Here is a 10,148-nt window from a genome sequence, read left to right as displayed (position 1 = left end):
GGGACCAGTGGGTGTAGAATGGCAGGACAAAATGGGGGCAGAGGGGTGGCAGTCCCCTCCACCTCCCCTGTTATGATCGTCCCCAGTGCAGCGAGGACCAAGGCTACATCAGTGTTGTTGAAGGTAGGTGAAAGGCCCTTGAGTTTAAGCATGTAACCCAAGGAGGCACTGCTGGCATAATCTTGGATGGTCAGGTTGAACAGCCCAATGCATGAGGATGTGTTGTTGGTAGTGAAGCATAGAGAGTTATGTAGGGGCCAGGAGCCATTGAGTGATTCCCACCAAATAACTAGGTCCATGGTGGGGAGGCCAAGAATAGAATTAGTTGAATAGAGGGTGGGCTAGGCTAGGGAATGAAGTGATAAGGGCAAGAGTATAGGCAGGGAGGGGACTAAGGCTCAGAGGTCATGGGCCGTGGCAGGGGCAGCGAAGAGCAAACCAATTATCCAGATAGCGATGAGGTCTCTGGGTCCTGGGGGTCCTGTTGGTCAGTTGCTGGTCTCACATCTCTCGCTGGAACCCATACTGGTTTTGTTTCTGTCTGAAGAAACACACAAGCATAGCCTCACCCTCTTGTTAATAAGAGGGCGGGCGGTTGTCACTGACATGTTGTGGGGTCCATCTCACTAGTGGCAGGGGTGTAGGCCTAGATATGGTAGCCCAGTGTTTGTAGGCTGGGCTCAACCCATTTTCATTGAAGGACAGGAAATTAGTGTTAAATAAAGCTTTAATTAGAGCCAGGTGTGGGTCCCTTTTAGACTCAGGGGTAGCAAATTTTTGTAATGTTCCTATGAGGGTCCTATTGGCACACTCCACAATGGCCTGTCCCTGTGGATTATAAGGGATGCCAAGGGAGTGGCTAATTTTCCATGTTGACAGGAATGATTGGAATTGTAGAGAGGTGTAAGCTGGCCCATTATCAGTTTTTAAGGCCATGGCACTCCCATTACCCGCATTGCTGATTTGATCACCTTAATGATGTGTGAGGCCTTTTCACCAGTTTGACTGATGGCGAAAAGAAAGGAGGAGTAGGTGTCAACAATGACATGGACATACTTAAGGTTACCAAAGGAGTTATAATGGGTGATGTCCATTTGCCAGAGGGCATTGGGTAGGAGACCATGCAGGTTAACTCCATATCGATTGAGGGGGCCTAAGGGAGCAAGGGGTGCACATGTAACACAAGATCTGCTCAGATGTTTGCATTGAGAGATGGGTAGGTCTGGTAGAAGGCGGTACAGACTGCGAGGAGAAAGGTGAAATTGTTGGTGTAAGGCTCTGGCTTGTTCTAGTAGGGGAATCTCTACAGACATAATAAGTTTACCTACTTTGTCATTTCCCTTCACCAAAATCCCAGGGAGCTTGGTGTGTGATCTTATGTGGGAGGTGTGCCAGGGCCATTGTCTGTTATCTAAGATAGTCTAGAGAGCTCTCATGGTTCTAGTGATGGGATCCTTGTGGCCTTTTACCCAAGCAAAGGGAAGACATCTGAGGGCCTGAACTGCATACTGGCTGTCGGAGAATATATTGAGCGGATCAGTCTGGCAGACTTGGAAGATTTTTAAGAAGGCCAGGAGCTCCCCCAACTGAACAGAGCCGGGATTGGCTTGTACATAAGAGGTGTCATCCTTTCCTATGCACTGAATGACAATGTCGTAACAGGACTTATTGGCATCTGAGAAAGCTAGTCTGAGAAGGCTAGCGTGGCTAAGGTAGGGGGTTTTTGCAGGGGGAAGCATGTGGCTGAGTGGTGATTTCCAAAGAGGCCAGGCTGGCCAGTCGCTTATCTGGGGGTGCGTGGTTATCCAACTCCCCCGTGAACCCAGACATTATTAGTTGGAAAGCCAGAGAGTCTGCCCATAATGTTTGGGAATGCTTAAGAGGAAAGGGCAGTATAATTTTGTCAGGTTCCTTTCCGAATATGCACCTGGCTGTTTGTCGGGGCTTAGTTGCTAAATTGAAGGGAATATTATACTTAGAGTTAAGCCTAGTTAGGTCCAAGGTAGCCAGGTGGATCCACACCAAGGGGTCTTGCTGCCATAGCGCCCCCAAGACACCAGTTTTAGTCCAGAGGATCAAGGCCAGTAATGGTTCTGCTGGGTCATAACATTGGAGTGACCTAGACCAGAGTATATGATCTATCTTATTAAGAAGATCCTTAGCTGACTGGGTGAGAGGGATCCTTGAAGTTGGTGAATTATGGCCTTCCAGCAGGGAGAACAAAGCCCAGAATTCCAAGTCAGGGACTGGTATAAATTGTTTGAGCCAGTTTATACTCCCACAGAGTTCTTGGCGCTCAGTCAAGGTATATACAGTTTTTTGCAAGATGGAAGGGTTAAGTGGTTTAATTACTGTATCTATATGGTAGCCAAGGAATGCGAAAGGTTGGATGTATTGTAACTTCTCTCATGCAATGTGGAGACCTAGACATTCTAAATCAGCAAGGAGACTGGGTATTGCAGCCTGTGAAGTATTGTGAGATTTGTGTGCTAGAAGTATGTTGTCCATATAGTGGATGACAATTAGGTCCTTAGGGATGTTGGTTAAGGCCTTATTAACACATAATTGACAGAATGTGGGGCTATTTTTCACACTCTGTGGTAGTACCTTCCATTGGTATCTCTTGGCTGTTCTTTGAAAGTTAGGCTCCCATACTGTGAAGGCAAAGTGAGGTCTATCTTGTTCCGTTAGGGGGATTTGGAAGAAACAATCCTAGTACTATGATATGATGTGATGGGGGGATAGCTGTAGGGTGTGGTAAGCCTGCTTGTAGAGAGCCCATCTTTTCCATCTGGGCATTGACTGCTCTAAGATCTTGGAGGAGTCTGTTTTTCCCCCGATCTCTTTTAAATAACAAATATTGGGGTATTATGTTTACTGAGAGAGGGCTCGATGTGGCCAAGCCTCAATTGTTCAGCTACCAAATTTTTGAGGGCAGATAATTTATGTGCTATTATAGGCCACTGGTCCACCCAAATGGCACCATTAGAGAGCCAGGTGACGGGGATTGGCTCAGGGGCCAAGACTGGAGTCGATCCTGGGTGGGCAGTGGCCATTAGGATTGGGGGTGTTGGGAAAGGTGTTGTCTTTTCCCTGATAGTCCCAAGTTATCATGGAGCATGAGATCATCATAAAAGGCACAGTCATCCATGGTAAGGACCACGCCCATGTCCTCTAGGATATCTTGGCCCCATAAGTTACGGGGAATATCCACTACCATGGGAGTAACTGTGCCCTGGTTCCCATCCAAGTCTTTCCAAAATACTGGATGTGTGAACAGTTTGGTACCTTGTGTATCACAAACTCCTTTTATTGGTGAGCCTGGTAGGTATCTCCATTGAGGAAATTTAAGGGATTCAGTTTCTGATATAATGGTGACATCAGCCTCTGTGTCTACTAGGCCATTTATGGCAGTTCCATCTAGGAACAGGGTCATTAGTGGGGAGTGGTTGAGGATTGGGAGAGTCCATAATATCTGTCTCATTTCTGCTCTTGTGGGTGGGGCTGAGGGGCACTCCAGGTGGAGTTTAAAGGAGCCGAGTCCGGTTGAGGCTGTGACCTACAGTCTTTAGCTCAATGGAACCCTTTTTTGCACTTGGGACATTATGGGCTGTACCTCTTGGGCAGTGCTACAAAAGTGGCCAAGCCCCCCACAGTTCCAGCAGCCTTCCCATGTGCCAAAGTGGGCAGGTTTTCCTTGCTTCAAAAGAGTCTCCAAGAAAGTGGTCAAAAGCTCAATAGGGCCCGCCCTGGGGTCTAAGTCTCTAGTAGTGAGTACCCATTTGTAAATGTTATCACTGTAGACAGGCACAATAGCATTATGAGTAGGGGTGTTTAGGCCCTCCCAAGTTAATAGTTTGATAAGCACCTCTTGGTGGGTCCAGACTCCACCCTCCACTCTACTGCCTCGGTGACAAGGGTAGGGAAGTCTGTGAAGGACTCCCCTGACTGTTGAATCAGGTTACAGAAAAAGACTTGTGGGTCATGAGGAGAGCAGCATTTAAGGGCCTTAAAGGCCAAGTCAGAAACCTGTCGGAAATAGGCATGGAGGCCAATAATAGACTCGGAGATGGGGTCAGTATATTGTCTGCTTTCTGTGAGCATGTCCAACATAATGTTAAGGCCATATTGGAGATTTAGGCATGCCTGCTTTTCAGCCTGATCATCATAGGCTGCATGCCAGTTTAGAAAGACTGAGGGTTCTAAGACTGCCTTTAGTAAGTAATATCAATCACAGTGGGTTTGTAAATGTAAGGACCACTGGCGAAGAACCTGTTTGAAATATGGGGAGTCAGGGCCTGATTGCTCAGCTGCCTTGTGGATAAGAATGAAGTCAGCGAGCATGTGGGCAGCCATGGATGCTGCGCTGCATTAGGGCCGACGTTAACTAGAAATGCGGACAAAGGCGGGTGAGGCTTTAAGGAGGACAGCCTTGGAGGGAGGGGCATTGTAGCAGGGGAAGGGGTGGGATGGTTATTGGGGGGGAGGAGAGAGAAACTCCTTCCATGGGTATCAGGGCAGGGGAATTTCTGGCCATGGTAGCTCTAGGAGAGTATCCTGAGATATAGGCAAAGGAGCTCCTTCCTTATTGGAAGTGGGCACAGAGGCCATGTTTGGAGGCCTCCTGCAACAGAAGTCAAAGGTACAGAACTTGAAGGTTTGACCCTATTACTGAAGACATTAAACACTTCAGACACAAAACTTGGAGGAATAAACAGAAATTAACCTGAAGTCCTCCTCCCTGAAGACTAGCTCTCAGAGTATCAGAAGGTGCTATGAAAGCTATCAGGGGAGAAAAGTATTCAGTAGTCCTACCTAACTATAAAACCTATGAACTACAACAATGATCTGCCCAGTAAGACATTCCTAATGGTACAACAGTGGTACTCTTTCTTATCTTGGGAGTAACCAGTAACTGCCTAATTAAACTTCAAGGCCCACGTAATAGGAGGAAATTCATTTATGGTACTGTAAGTTTAGTTAAATAAGGGATTGGATAGGTCATGGAACCTAGAAGACAAGCTACTACTATAATTTTTCTAAACCAATATAATTTTTAATTTTATTCTAAATACATTATACTAGTATGGTATTCTAAGTCCTTATTACCGTAGATAAGTGTAGATCTCTTGCCTCATCAAAGAAGGTTCTTTTTGCAACAAATGGAGACTATTGCAGAGATCTACAACAGGTTGAAATGCAGAGAATAAGACTGTGGAGTGCCCAGCCCCAATTGATATACCTACAATGCAAACTGTACACTTATGGCTCAGGAAATGTCATGGAAGAGGGTGTGGAAAGGCAGTAAGAGTCAGGGGAACAGGATTCCTGCTGCTAGATAATAAACTCTAGACATGATAGGGAAGTTTGTACCCAGGAAATATCACCAGCATGACTGCCTAAACAAGACCAGCATAATGACATCAGATGACATGCCAAAGTAGATGGGGGAAATTCTACAAGGTCCCACTTCCAGATGAAAAGCTGTAGGCAATCCATGGCTGTTGAGAGGAGGATCAGTTTCTGCCAGGGACTAACTCCCTGGCAGGTTATCCAAGCCCAACTGGTCATTCCTACACACATGTACATATTAGCACCACTAAATGGACTCAGTAGATTGAATATGTATAACATATATGTATAACATATATACACATATCTACATAAATGTAATACTAATTATTAAAGACTGAATTTGAGAGGGAATAGGGACAGATGTGGGAGGAGTTGGAGCGGGAGAGCGAAGGGTGAAAATGATACAAATACAGTACTCACATACGAAATTCTTAAAAAATTAATAAAAAGAGTTGAGAATTTTTTAAACGACATTATTACTTTTTTTGTTTTGTTTTGAGATAAGGTCTTCCTGTAGCCCCAGCTGGTTTAGAACTCTCTATAAAGACCAGGTTGGTTGCAATCTTACAGAGAGATGGGATTGAAGGTATATGCTACCATGCCTGACAAAGAAGACATTATTTCTTAATATTGATTGACATTAATGATTTATTTTAATCTCACTTAAAAATTGAAATTTTTATTTTTGGTATTTCATTGTTGCTTTAATTTGCAATTCCTAATGACATAGATGTTGAACAACTTTTTAAGTATATATCCAATTTAAATTTTTTTTTATTTACTTAAAAAAATTTTAAAACTCGCCAGGCAGACAGTCCCCCTCTCCCACCAGAGCCTCCACACTCCGCCATCCCTGCCACCATCCACTGCGCTGTCAGCACCCTCATCCACTCCCCCCACCTGCCCCCCTGGCAAATCCAGTCAGCCAGAGGTCCCCGTTCCAGGAGGATCAGCTGTTCCTTATCAATGGCAATCCATTGTCAGTATATTTCATTTTTTAATTTTAGTATTTATTTTTTTACACTCACTTCCCAGATAGTACCCTCCCATAGCCTCTCTCCCACCACTAGAGCCCTTATACTCTGATATCCTTGCTACTGTCTGCTGTGTTGTCAGCACCCCCAGCCATTCCCCACTACTTGCCCTTCTGGTGAATATAGTCAGCCTATCTAGAGGTCTTTGTTTTAGGAGCATCAGCTGTTCCTCATCTAGCAGTAATCAGCTGTCAATATTCCTTTGGATAAGTTTGGGGAGTGCTGTTCTTGAATGACGTTTTCATAGAATTCTTGAAATGTATAGGTAATTATTTTTGTAGTGGTACACGTTTTAAAATTATGCTTAAACTACTTTAGTCCAATGTTATGATTTAAGCATGAAATCTCCACAGACTCATGTCTTTCAGCTCTTGATTCCTAGCTAGTGGTGTTGTTTTGGGAGGGGATCATGTCCTTGGAATAGTGACCTCCCTAGCAGAAGTAGACTGCTGGGGTGGGCACTGACAGTTGTATCTTCTTCAGCTTTTAGTTCAAGTATTCTATTTCTTGGAACACCAAGATGTGAATAAGTAGCATTTCAAGCTTCCGCTGAACAGATGAAGCTGTTCCAGCTCTCATGCATGACTTCCCCTGCATTATGGACTGATGTCTCCTGATATATGAGTCAAAATAAATGCCTGCACCCTTAATGTGTTCTGTGAGGTATTTGGGCAAAGCAATGAGAAAAGCAATTAACACATTTATGCTAATGTAATCCATAGAGATCTTCATAAATCAAATTGTGGATGTGTATTTAAAAATTTTATTGAATGGGTCTAGGGAGGCAGAGGAAGGTGGATCTCTGTTCTTTCAAGGCCAGCCTGGTTTTCCTAGGGAGGGAATTTCAGGCAAGCTCGGACTACAGGGAGACCCTGTCTCAAATCCTTCCCATCCCCTCAAAATCTTATTGACTATTATTTTAAAATAAAATTGTTTGCTGGAATTTAAAAAATAGACAAATTTGCAAAGGGAAGATACTAGAAACTGGACAAATGAACTGACTTATCTATAAGTGCTTACCAATTTCAAATATTATCTTGTAACTTCAAAAACTTCAAAATATACTTTTGATGACCTGTAATGCATTTTCAAAGGTAAATAGAACTCATTCTTTACAAAAGTTATGGTAGAGTAAAATAAAAGCAGAAGTGGGTCAAACTTTATCACCTGGATAATGTTAGTGGGCCAGAAATGTTGAAAAACAGGACCTACTATTGAGCTTGCGCAAAGCAATAAAACTTCAGTTTGTCTTTTACCAACCAGACTTTTTGTTCTCATTCCCCTCACTCACTCCTTGTGGCCTGAGCATAGGGAATAAAAGCTCAGTTATTTTAGAGTTTCATAGCTTTCTGTGGGTCTCCTTATAGATCAAGTTGTCTTCCCTGAATGATTTAGTGGAAAAGGCAATCCTCTATGGAACTTAAAAGTCATAATCTACCAGAGTGTTGACCACTGCTTTCATTTCCAACCACTCTTCTTAATGCTTCAGGTCCTATTTCATAAAATATTGTAATTTAATTATTTTGGTAATGTAATAATATCCTCTGATTAGCTTTTGGTCTGTGATTCTTGTAATCCTTTGCAAGTACATTGAACTTAATTAAAAATACATAAATAAGTAAGCTTCTCTCATACGCTGTCATGGGGATTTTCTTCTTCAGCAACAAAGATTTGTCTTTAATGATTCTTTATAAAAGCACCTGGATCAATTTCCCCCCTTTTACTTCTTATCTGCAAATACACAGACAGAAATTAGTTTAACATCTCAACCATTTCTTTTCTTTAATTTGAGATTTTCTGCCTTCCGAAATCACTCAACACTAAGTCTATTGCTTTATTTATCTTTAAATTTGCACCCTATAGTTCTCTGTATTATATCTTTTTATTTACATGGATTTGGGGTTTTTCAGTAGCAATAGGTTAACTTTATTAACTGTATTGCTGAATTGTACTGATTCTCCCATTGCTTCTTCTGTAAAATAGTCATCTTTATGTACAAAGGAGGAAATTGTCTTTACCAAGAATAAGGTTTTTAAAATACTTTATTACAGCACTATTATTTCTTTTTATTATTATTATACAGCTGTCTTAGTAACCTAGAATTATGCAACTTTGTGATTTGTAAAAACTAAACACCCTAACCAAGAATATCCAAACTACAATATTATAGTGAAGTTATGCAGCTTAATAATTTCCCTCCTACTTACTGAATTTACAATGAGTGTAAATAATACTTTTGTTTTGCTGGTTCTGGAGATTATTTCTGATAACAAATTTTCACTTTTTTTTAAACAAAAGGAACTGAATACAGTTTTCATTTGTGAGATATTTTAGGACAAAAGGATTGGAAACAAAGGATCAGGCAGGCTGATAGGAAATCAGAGTGATTAAAAAAGAGTGCTGAATGGGAGGCCCAAATTCTTCCCAGACCAGAATCAAGGGTGGTGATCCCCACTCAAAATGATAACCATAACAAATGTAGGAACCTATAGCTTCAAGGAAGAGTCAGGGAGGGCTTATGCTCTGCTGAACGTAGCTCCAATAGGGCATCCAGGCATAGTAATGTCCTGGGTACCAGCCAGAGCACTAAGCCTTCATTGAAAGATCAGACCAGTCTCTTGGTTATGCTACTGAACTTCACTGTCCCAGTTATGCTAAAAAACTTCACTCAGTCCTCTTGAATTATTTAATTACCAATGTCAGCATCCTATCTTGAGTCAGTTACCTAAAATCAAAGTTTTGGATGCTTCAACTATCTACCTCCAGTGTTTCTATCTTATTACTAATATCTTCCTAAGGCCAAACTTTGCGCACTGGACAGATGAAATAGTAAACAAATACTCTTTAAAGGATGAATGAGAAAACTTACTCGATCTACTGATAGGTTGGGGCCATAATGGGAAACATTACAAATCTCCAGGCTGAAAATAAGAGTGCTGTTAAACTCTCCTAGCCTGCTCTCCTACCCTGAGGCCTCTCTTGGGGTAAGTTTATCACAGAGTGCTCTACACCTTGACTCCCCCAGCCTCATTCACCCTTCCATCTCCCCCGCTGTTCTCTACTCCTAGTTTGGGTCCTGCACCATTCCTAGGCTTGTGTCACCAGACACCTGGGGAACCAATACTGCTTCCTGATCCTTATCACCCAGACCAACTTAGTGCCTTCCTTGGGCTCCAAGAGCACTGCTTCTGGACCTGGCCCTGCCTTCACCTCTCTCTGCTTCCCTGGACCTGCACCACCAGCTAACTCTCCTAGCCTGCTCTCCTACCCTCAGGCCTCTCTTGGGGTAAGTCTATCGCGGAGCCTTCTGCGCCTTGACTCCCCCAGCCTCATTCACCTTTCCATCTCCCCCGCTGTTCTCTACTCCTAGTTTGGGCCCTGCGCCATTCCTAGTCTTGGGTCCCCAGACACCTGGGGAACCAATACTGCTTCCTGATCTTTTTCACCAAGACCAACTTAGTGCCTTCCTTGGGCCCCAGGAGCACTGCTTCTAGACCTGGGCCTGCCCTCACCTCCCTCTACTTCCCTGGTCCTGCAACATTGCCAGCCTCTTTCTGGGGCTGCCAGCCTCTTTCTGGGACTCTGAGGCTTACCTTTCTTCTCCCTGAACCTTTGCATCCAGTACAACCCAGCTACTCAATGCACTCCCTGGGAAATCTTGGGGCTTCTTCCCACCCCATCTACCTTTGCATCCCTGCATGGCACGGCCACGGCCAGGGTCTCAGGTCAGTCCAACACCCAAGTTCCTGAGGCCAAAAT

This window comes from Nannospalax galili, unplaced genomic scaffold, assembly GCF_000622305.1.
Source record: "Nannospalax galili isolate Female #2095 unplaced genomic scaffold, S.galili_v1.0 scaffold318, whole genome shotgun sequence".
Taxonomy (NCBI): domain Eukaryota; kingdom Metazoa; phylum Chordata; class Mammalia; order Rodentia; family Spalacidae; genus Nannospalax; species Nannospalax galili.
The sequence above is the reverse complement of the archived record's forward strand: the minus strand, read 5'-3'. Positions refer to the sequence as shown.